This window comes from Chrysochloris asiatica, unplaced genomic scaffold, assembly GCF_000296735.1.
Source record: "Chrysochloris asiatica unplaced genomic scaffold, ChrAsi1.0 scaffold00046, whole genome shotgun sequence".
In the NCBI taxonomy this organism is placed as follows: domain Eukaryota; kingdom Metazoa; phylum Chordata; class Mammalia; order Afrosoricida; family Chrysochloridae; genus Chrysochloris; species Chrysochloris asiatica.
Genome location: NW_006408564.1, coordinates 13461270 through 13472815, shown reverse-complemented (window position 1 = coordinate 13472815; position 11546 = coordinate 13461270).

Below are 11546 nucleotides of genomic sequence, written 5' to 3'. Positions count from 1 at the left end.
AGCGCCACACCAGGACACCCATGTAAATATATACATACATACATGCATATACTGAATTCAGCAAAGTTGCAAGATTCACATGTGAAAATAACATTTCAATACACTAACCTTGATCATGCAGAAACCAAAATTAAGAACATAATGTTTTTGTTGTTAGGTACTGTTGGTTTGGTTTTGACTCATAGTCATCCTGTATAGGGTTTTCAAGTAGCAGCAGGTAGCTTTGAACTTCTAACTTTGTAGTTAGTAGTACAGTGCTTATCTTACAACACCACACCAGGACTCCAAGAATTTAAAACCATTTATAATTGTTTCAAAGAAAATAGATACATAGGTATGTGGTTGTTGTTGTTAAGTGCTGTTGAGTCAGTTTCAACTCACAGTGACCCTGTATAGAGTTTCTAAGGATTGGCTGGTGAGCTTGAACTGCCGATCTTGCAGTTAAAACTGACCTTGCAGTCTGGTGCATTAACCCACAGCACCACACCAGGACTCCATACTTAGGTATACACGTACTAAAACATGTAAAGAATCTGTATGCTGAGAATTACCAAATACAGATGACAAAAAATCAAAGGAGATCTAAATAAGTGTAGAAACATACTGTGCTCATGAAATGGAAAATTCAACAGAGTAAACGTTATTGATTCTCCCACACACTTACATACAGGCTTAATGCAATTTTTATAAACATTTGAGAAAGTTTTTTTTGTTGTTGAAATAGATATTTATCCTGAAATTTATATGAAAATATAAGGTCCTAAAATAGCTAAAATAATTTTGACAAAGAATAGTATAATAAAGGGGAAGAAATCACCTATCTGATATTAAGGCTTATAGTTTAACTACAGTAATCAAACAGTCTGTCAGTTTGTCACACTCTGTTGGCTTGTGTGTTGCTGTGATGCTGGAAGCTATGCAACTGGTATTTTAAATACCAGCAGGGTTACCTTTGGTTATCAGGTTTCAGCTGAATTTACAGAGGACAACAGACTAGGAAAAAGGAAAGTCAAACTACTTCTGAATGTTTACCACTGAAAACGTTATGAACATTGTCAGATATAGTGTTGGAACATGAAAACATTACAAATGGTCCAGAATATTATTAGATATTGCTGATGTTAAGTGCCATCAAGTTGGTTCCAACTATAGAGACCTTGCATAGGGTTTCCAAGGAGTGGCTGGTGGGTTTATGCCACCAACCTTGTCATTCAAACCAACCTTTAAGTCTAGTGTATTATCCTGCAACGCCACACCAGGACTCCTGAAAATAAGCTCTTCAAGTTGGAAGACATTCAAAAAAGTTCTGAAGAAGAGCTGCCTCCTCAAAGTAGAGTTAACTATTATGGCACAAATGGACTGGAGCTTTTGGGACCTTCATTTGCTGATAGGGCACAACTTAGAATGAGGGTAAATAGCTGAAATCACCCATTAATGATTGGAACATGGAATGTATGAAGTATGAATCAAGAAAATTGGAAATTGCCAAAAATGCAATGGAATGCATAAACATCAGTATCATAGGCATTAGTGAGCTGGAATGGACTGTTATTAGCTATTTTGAATCTGATAATCATATAGATTACTATGCCAGGAGTGACAAACTGAAGAAGAATGGTGTCACATTCATCATGGAAACTAATACTTCAAGATTAATCTCGAAGTATAACGCTATCTGTGATAGTATAATATCCATATGCCTACAAGAAAGACTAGTTAATACCATGATTATTCAAATTTATGCAACAACCATGAAAGTCAGTGATAATAAAATTAAAGAGCTCTACCAACTTCTTGTTAGAAATTTATCAAATATGCAATCAAGAAGTATTGATAATTACTGTTGGTTGGAATGTTTGGAAACAAAAAGGAAGGATCAGTTGTTGGAAAATATGGCCTTGGTGATACATGCTGGAGATTGCTTGATAGGATTTTGCAAGACTAGTGATTTATTCATTGCAAATACGTTTTTTAAACAACATAAAAGATGACTACGCATATGGACCTCACCAGATGGAATACACAGACATCAAATTGACTGCATTTATGGGAAGATACACTGGAAAAGCTCAATATTATCAAACAGAAGAAGGCAAGAGGCTGACTGTGGAACAGACCATCAATTGCTCATATGTAAGTTCAGGATGAAGCTGAAGAAAATTAAAACAAGTTCATGAGTATCAAAATATGTTGTTAAACATATCCCACCTGAATTTAGACATCATTTTAAGAATAGAGTTGATGCATTAGACATTAATATCTGAAGACCAGAAGACTTGTGGGATGACATCAAGAATATCATACAGGAAGAAAGCAAAAGATCATTAAGAAGACAAGAAAGTTAAAAAAAAGAACAAAGTGGATGTCTGAAGAGAATGAAACTTGCTTTATAGCATAGAGGTACTAAGACAAATGGAAGAAATGAGGAAGTAAAAGAACCATACAGAAACTTTCCAATGGTTGCTTTAGAAGACAAAGTCAAGTATTACAAAGTATTACAATGTGCAAAGACCTGGCTTAGAAAACCAAAAGGGAAGAAGATGCTCATCATTTCTCAGGCTGTAAGAATTGAAGAAAAAAGTTGAAAATTCAAATCTTGAGTTGCACTGTTGGAGGATTCTATGGGCAAAGTATTGAATGATGCAAAAAGCATCAAAAGGAGATGGAAGGAATACACAGAATTACTGTACCAAAATGAAATGGTTTATGTTCAACCATTTCAAGATGTAGCTTGATCAAGAACCAATGTTAATAAAGGAAGCAGTCCAAGGTACACTGAAGGCATAGACAAAGAACAAGGACACAGGAATTGATGGAATACAAATTGAAATCTTTCAATAAACTGATGAGTCACTGGAGGCATTTACTCATCTATGCCAAGACCATTGGAAGACAGCTACCTGGCAAAATGATTAGAAGAGATCCATATTTGTGCACATTCAAAAGAGATGTGACCTAACAGAATGTGGAAATCATCAAACAATGTTGTCAATATCACATTCAACTTGCTGAAGATTGTTAAAAATAGCTGCAACAGAACATCGACAGGAACTGCCAGAGTTTCAAGCTGGATTCAGACAAGAAAGTATAATTTGGAATATAATTTCTGACATCAGATGGGTCTTTGCTGAAAGCAGAGAATACCAGAAAGATGCTTACCTGTGCTTTATTAACTAAGTAAAGGATTTTGAATCTGTGGATCATGACAAGCTATGGACAATACTGTGAAGAATGAGAATTCCAGAAGTCTTAATTGTGCTCATTAGGAATCTGTACATAGATCAAGAGGCAGTCTTTCAAACATAACAAGGGGACACTGAATGGCTTAAAATCAGGAAAAGTGTGCACCAGGATTGTATTCTTTCCCCATGTTTATCAGTCTGTATGCTGAACAAATAACCCCAGAAGCTTGATTATACAAAGAAGAACATGGAATCTTGGTTGGAGGAAGACTCATTAATAACCTGTGATACACAGATGATGCAACCTTGCTTGCTAAAAGAGGCGAGGCCTTAAAATACTTGAAGCCCAAAGACATCAACCTTTAGTATGGGTTGCAACTCAATGGAAAGAAAACAACAATTCTCACCACTGGACTGATAAATAACATTATGATAACAATTAAAATTGTTAAAGACTTAATCCTCAGTCAACGTTCATGGAAGCAGCAGTCAAGAACTCAAACAACATATTCATTAGGCAAGTCTGCTGCACAAGTCTCTTTGAAGTGCTCAAAAACAAGGTATTAGTTTGAGAATTAAGGTGCATCTGACCCAAGCCATGGCATTTTCAGTTGCTTTATATGCATGTGAAAGTTGAACAGTGAATAAAGAGGACTATAGAAGAATTGATGCATTTGAATTATGATGTTGGTAAAGAATATTTTAAATACCACAGACTGCTAGAAATGTGTGTTATAAACAGTACAGTTAGAATCCTCCTTTGAAGCCAGGATGGTGAGACTTCGTTTTGCATTCTTCTGACATGCTATTAAGAAGGACAAATGCCTGGAGAAAGACATCATGCTTGGTAAAGTGGAGGGCCAGCGAAAACGAGTAAGACCACCAATCAGATGGATTGGCATGGGGGCAGCAGAAATGGGCCCAGTTGCAATGATGAGGATGGTGCAGGACTGGGCAGTGTCTGGTTCTGATATGTATGGGGTCGATATGAGTCAGCACCTATTTGACAAGAGCTAACAACAAACAACAATCAAACAATACTAATAGATCAATTACCCAAAATAGAGAACTCAGAAATATGCTTAACTAATTTTTATCCATCAACAATTGGGTGAAGGTTTACAAAACAGATTCGTTTTGTATTTATTAATTCATGCACATTTGTTTCATGTCATTAATTTCTAGCCCCACAACATAACATCAGTTATCCCACTTCATCTCTGTATTTCCTGTTTCCATTCCACATTTCCTAACATTTCTGAACGTTTCTGTAAGTAAGTGCTGCCCTTTTGATCTCACAAATGGATTATTCTAAGGAATGCAGACCTTTCTAGTAGAATTTCCCCCTTATAGATCCATCTATTGTTTGGTGGAATATTGAAACTGGGGGCGAGTTCATTTCCAGGCCTGAAGCATGACAGAAGGACCATAGTCTCAGGCAGTCCACCAGGCTCTATATAATTAGTAAGCTTGGTCTTTCTTATGCTTTTGAGTTTTGTTCCACATTTCTTTTCCACTCTATCCAGAACTTCCTAATGTGATCCCCTTCAGAGCAATTGATATTGAGAACTGGGTACCATCTAGTTCTTCTGGTATCAGGGTCATGGAGAGTGATGTTTATGTGGACCACTAATTCATTGGGCTAATTGCGTCATTTTTCATAGCTCCTCTTTTTTCCGAACAGGGAGAGACCTTAGATAAAACAATTCAATGGAATATTTTGACAGAAGTTCTAAACCTTTAGTAAATGGTTCTGGAGTAATTAGATATCTATCTATAGGCAAAACAACTAACAAACTAAAAGAAACCAAACAACAGCAATGAAAAAAGCCTTGGTCTAAACCTCACACCATATTAAGAAATTAACTCAAAAGTATATCATGGACTTTCATGTAAAATGTGAAACTACAAAATCTTTAGAAAACACATAAGACAAAATCTTCATGATCTAGGGCTATTCAAAAGGTTCAAAAGCATGATCCATAAAAGGAAATATTGATAAGCGGATCTCATCACATTAAGAACATTTTTGCTCTGCAAGAGCCCAGGTAAAGAGGTTGAAAAGATAAAGTACAGAAGGGAAGGAAGTATTGCAAACCATGTTTCATAGAAGTCAAGGATCTAGAGTATATACAGAACTCTTAAAACCCAACAATAAAAAGCAAACAATCAACTAGAAAATGGACAAAGCCATGAAGAGACATTTCATTGAAGAACATACAAAAATGCAAACAAGTACATGCAAATGATGTTGAAGATAATCAGTGACTAGAGAAATAAAAATTAAGACCACATTGAGATATCACCACACTACAATTCCTATCAAAGTTGCTAAAATTTGAATAATGATAACACCCAATAGTGATTAGAATGCAGAGAATATTTTGTTGGTTGGAATGTAAAATTGTACCATCACTCTGGAAAAGTTTGGTACTTTCTTAAAACATTCATATGACTGAGAAATTGCACTCATGGGTATTTTTTTCCAGTGAAATAAAAATTTGTGTTTCCACAAAAAAAATTTGTACATGAATGTTCTTAGGGAGTTTATTTGTAACAACCACAAACTGGAAACAACTCAGGTGAATGCCTAAAAAATCCTAGTATATCTATATCATGAATGCTAATCAATAATGAAAAGGAACAAATAGTTAAATTAAACAACTTGGATAAATTTTCAGGGAATTGTTCTAAGCAGGGGTGGGGAGAGAGAAGCCAGTCTCAAAAGCTACATATTGTGTAATTTCATTTAGATACCTTTTATGATATGAGGTAAAGGAGAGAGAGGAAGATCATAAACAAAACTGTCCCCATATCACAAATGATATGATTAATACATAGAAAACCTAAAAAAATGTAGCAGTATACATACATAAAAATTTATTCATATTTTCTTTCCATTTTAAAATTGAATCATTTGTCTTCTTGTTGAGGTGTTGAAGTGTTCTATAAATTTTAAAAGAGTAGTCTTTTGTCTCATGTGTCATTGCCAAAATTATTTCCTAATCTGTGGGTTCTTGTCTTAATCTTTTGGTGAAATCTTTTGATACACATACCTGGATTATTTTTAGGAGGTCTTAGTCATCTATTTTTTCTTCTGTTGTTTGTGTGTTTTCAGTTAGGTTTAATAGTGTATTTATGTAATGTATCAGAGCCCCTGTTTGCTTCTATTTTTTTTAGGTATCACATTTAAGTCTTTAATCATGTTGAGTTTGTTTTGTATGTGGTGTAAGATGTGGGTCTTGTTTCTTTCTTCTGCAAATGGTTTCCAGATTTGTCAGTACCATTTGTTAAAGAGACTATCTCTTCCCCAATAAATGTGCTTTAGTCCTTTGTCAAAGATCAGCTGACTGTATGTAGATGGATTTACTTCTGGGTTCTCAATTGTGTTTCATTGATCTATGTGTCTTTTGTTGTACCAGTACCAGGCTGTTTTGATTACTGTGGCTGGGTAGTAGATTTTGAGATCGGGACTTGAGAGTCCTTTTACTTTATTCTTCTCTTTTATTAACTCTTTGCTTATCTGGAGTCTCTTTCCTTTCCATTTGAAGTTGGTAATAAGTTTTTTCCATCTCTTTAAAGAATGATGTTGGAACTTGGATTAGGATTGCATTATATCTGCAGATTGATTTGGGTAGATTTGACATTTTCACAATAAGTCTTTCTATGTACAAACAAGGCATATTGTTCCATTTTTGTAGATCTCTTTTTAGTTTCTTGTAGTAGTAATTTATAATTTTCTTTATATTGGTCTTACACAGAAAACCTTATGGAGTATATAAAATTGCTACTACTGATATGTGACTTTATAAAATTTCAGATTACACAGTTTAATATATATGAATCAATTGTATTGTTATATACTAGGAAAAAATCAATAAGAAAATGAAATTTAATTTCCACTTATAGTAGTACCTCCAAACACAAAATAATAGAAATCTACCAATAACTTTCAAGATTTCTACATTGAGAACACTGCTGAGAATTTAAAGAAAACACAAATAAATGCCATGTTTTAAAATTAAATACTATAAAATGACAATTTACTCCAAGTTGACCTATAGATTGAACAAAATCTAATCTAAATTTCAGTCACCTTTTTCGTAGAATTCAACAAAATAGATTTTAAAATTAATAGGAGATGGAAATAAACTAGAATTGTCAAAACAATTAAAAGTTAGAGACTTCATTTTGCATTCTATTATTGCATGAATCATGTTTTATTCTTAATATAATATAACTATTCTTAATATAATGTGTATTTTTTGAGGTCAGGGACCATGTCTTAAACATATCTTTGTCCCTAACACAACATAAATGTTTTCAGTAAGACATATTGAGTTGTTACAAAAATGACTGTTTTCTATACTGATGCTTTTAATTTGGGGAAAAAAACGAGACCTTGGGGCAAAATGTTTATGAACATGGCTGCTAACAAGAAAAGTTAGTTGTTCAAACCCACCCAAGCCTTCTGTGCGAAAAAGATCTGGCAATTTTTTCCCATAAAGCTTATCGCCGAGAAAACCCTGTAAGGCAGTTCTACTCTGTTACATGGGTCACTATGAGTGAGAAAGTGACTTTACGGCACACAATAACGATTTAAAAAAAGACAGTTTTGGGCACTGTACTTTCTGAATGTGTGGGCAGGATTCTGGTGATAACATCAGAAATACAGCCAGCTTTTTCTCTTCCCAATACTGTGATAGGTAGTTAATGTTTTGTGTCTAGTTGTTTGGGCCAGGATTCTCAGTGGTTTGGCATTTGAGATATAGCTATCCCGGATAATATGATTTGATGTGCTAAACCAAGAGGAGGATTAAGGATGGATGTTATTGGTTTTAAGTGCTGTCCAATCAGTTCCGACTAATAGTGAACCTGTATAGGGTTTCCGAGGAGCAGCTGGTGAGTTTGAACTGTTGGCCCTTGTGATTCAAACTGACTTTGCATTGAGTGCTTATCCTACAGTGCCACACCAGGCCTTCTTATAGAACCATTTGTTGTTGTTGTTAAGTGCCATTCAGTCATTTCTGACTCTTAACAACCCTGTATGGGGTTTCAGAAGCTTCAAATCTTCAAGGGAGCAGAAAAGCTCATTTTTCTCCCCCAGGGCTCCGAATACTGACCTTGTGTTTAGCAGTCCACTGCTTATCCTATAGTGAAGAACAATTTGATTTCAATGTTTAACATGTACCAACAAAGTAAACATGGTTGAGTTCTTTAATCACTATGACATGATATTTTAAAACATAGATACATAAAATGTGAAATTCTATATAGTCAACCAAATATATATAAGGCTTTACATCAGCATGATGGTTGTTACATGTTGGTTCCTACTCATTGTGACCCTATGCACAACAGAACAAAACACTGCTTGGTCCTTCACCATGCTCACAATTGTTGTTGGGTTTGACTGTATTGCTGTTGTTACTGAATCAATTCATCTCATTGAGGGTCTTCTTTTTTGCTGGTCCTCCACTTTACCAAGTATGATATCTATAATAGTTAGGGTTTTGTGTCAGCTTGACTTGGCCAGAATTTCCAGAGGTTTAGCAATTGAGATGTGCTTGTTCCCAAGGTGATGAAGACTAATATAGGTATTTGTTGTTAAGTGTCGTTGAGTCATTTCTGACCCATAGCAATTCTTCATCGGGTTTCTGAGGAGCAGCTGGTGAGCTTGAACTACCAACCTTGCAGTTCAAACAACTTTGCAGTCTGGCTCATTAACCCACAGTGCCACACCAGGACTCCAAATACAAGTATAGTTAACTCAATATTGAGCATCTATGAGCAGCCAATCAGTTGAGGGAATGCTTCCTTAGGGTGTGGTCTGTTCCCAATAAAATGGACATGTGGGAAATGGTCTCTTTTTCTCTGTTCTGCTGGAGACCTGAGACTCTACAACTGTAAGCTATTTCTTTGATAATAAACTTCACTTGATATGCATACACATATATATTTCACTTCTGTATTCTAGAAAACCCAGCCTAAGACAGTGTCCTTTTCAAGAGACTGGTTCTTCCTGATAATATGTCCAAAGTATGAGAGATGAAGTCTTGCTATCTTGGCTTCTTAGGATAGCACTTTGATACACTGATATCACTATGATAAACTGAAGCAGTTTTGAAAACAGGTGTAAGTCATTTCTTTCTTACACATTGTGAATTCTACTTAATGAACAACAAGAAGCATTTTTTTTTTTTTTTTAAATGCAGGAGCATTAATTGGGGCCCTTAGCATTCAGGCGCCACTGGGTTTTAATAATTCTCTTCACTGCTGTTTTTCTGATGTCCTTATTCCAAACACTTAATTCTCCTGGGGAATGGATGCATTTGGAGCAGGAGAACGGTTTTTATAATTTAAATATTCAAAACTTTGAAGAGGCCACAGTAAAGAGAAATGTTATTATTTTCTTGGGGATATCCTATTAAGAATAAATTGAATTCTTTATACCCTTCTAGAAAAAGGGGATCGAAACTAGTATTTTTTTTAAGCTTCTTTAAAATGCCAGACTCTTTGTATAGATTGTCACATTTAATTCTTAGGTGACAGGTATAAAACAAACAATATTGAAAGATAAGAGATGGTATTTTACCCATTTCATTTCTCAGGGAGGTGGAGTCTTGTTAGACCAGTTAAGCAATTCTGGTCCTGCAGATGAACCTAAATGCCAAGAATACAGCTGGTATCTACTAGGGTTTCTCACCCTTAGTGCTGTTGGCATGTTGTGGAGTCTCTGGGTGGTGAAAACAGGATGTCACTCAGTGGCTAACTGAAAGGTTAGTACCTCAGAAGACAGGTCTGGTGATCTACTTCTGAAAATTCAGCCATTGAAATCCCTCTGAAGCTCCTTTCTACTCTGACATACTTGAGGTTTCCATGAATTGGGACTGACACAAAAACTGGTAATTTTCTTGTTGTAGGGATTGCCCTGTGCATTGTAGGATGTTTAGCATCATCTCCAGTCCCCACTTGAGAATCATAGGCCTGAATGTTAAAGGGTTGGATCCTGGAGAGGAGGAAGAGTTAGCCTGGAGAGGTTTTAAATCTGGCTGTTCTGGAGCATTTTGAAGGCTGAAAAGAGAATGACTCCATGCCCCTCGACCCTGTGTCCACACTATTGGAGCCATTGCTATAATTCTGATAGAAAATGAGAGATATGCCAAAAAGGTTTCTTAAAGAATTATTATTACAAAATTTCCCTTTTATAATTTCCTTGAAAGATAGAACCAAGATTTGAGTTACTTTTAATTGTTTTCCTACCTGGGTGTTGTTTCTTTAAATGTGATTCTGTGTAGCAATTGCACCATGGTTCTAATTCTAACAAAGATCATGATCCAGAGTTCTGAGAAAGTTCAGATTGCTTCCCCTCTTCTCTCTGCTTTCATAGTATGGACCACTTTTCATGTTCTTGGGCCTGTAAAGAAAGATACTTTTTAAAAATAATAGTGACATCATTTCTTATATTCAGATATAACAGCAGACCATTATGTATTTTATGCAGGTCTGCCTGCAAGTTTCTTACTGCTGTTATAACAAATTACCACAGATTTAATGGCATAGCAGTGGCTGTATGCATCCCTTGCCCCATGCCACCCACATTACTTAGACCTCCTTTTCTGTCAAGCTACTTGCTCTGACCTGACTGCTTCCCTGTCAATAAGGATACTTGTGATTACCCTGGGCCCACCTGGATAGTCCAAGGAAACTTCCATATCTCAAGAAACTTAATTTAATTGCAACTGTAAAGTTCATTTTGTCATGTAAAATAACGTGTTCATAGATCAAGGGTGTTAGGATTGGACATTGTTGGGGAAGGACGGTGGTTGGCTTTGTTTCGTCTCAGTGACTGTTTCATCATACACTTTGTTTCATCTCAGTCACTGCAATCCCTTCCCTGCAACAACAATTGTTCTGCTTCTTCACTGTGATTACTCATGTACAAAAATCCTCTTTCAAACTCATATATATTTGTGGGATATATAATTATGTAGATATCCCACTCTCCTCCCATACCCTTTAAGCCTGTGTTTCTGTCTATGTATCTACACAGAGAACACTGTTCTGTGTTCATATATCACTATTTACCTCTATCCATTTAGTCCTTGCATACCTCTCTGTGTCTTTACCTATCTTTATCATTCATCTGCCAACCTCTTTCTTGTATATTGCCTTCCCCTTCACCCAAGTTAGCATGTGTCTGTCCTCTATCCAGTGAATATTCTGCCTTCCCTCCCACTCCTGGTAGCCAATAAAGAATGTTTCTTTTAGTATGAAAACTTTTCCTTGCGTTCTTAAAATAGTGGTCTCATAAAATTTGTTCTTTTGTCATTGGCTTATTTCACTCAGCATAATGTCCTCTAG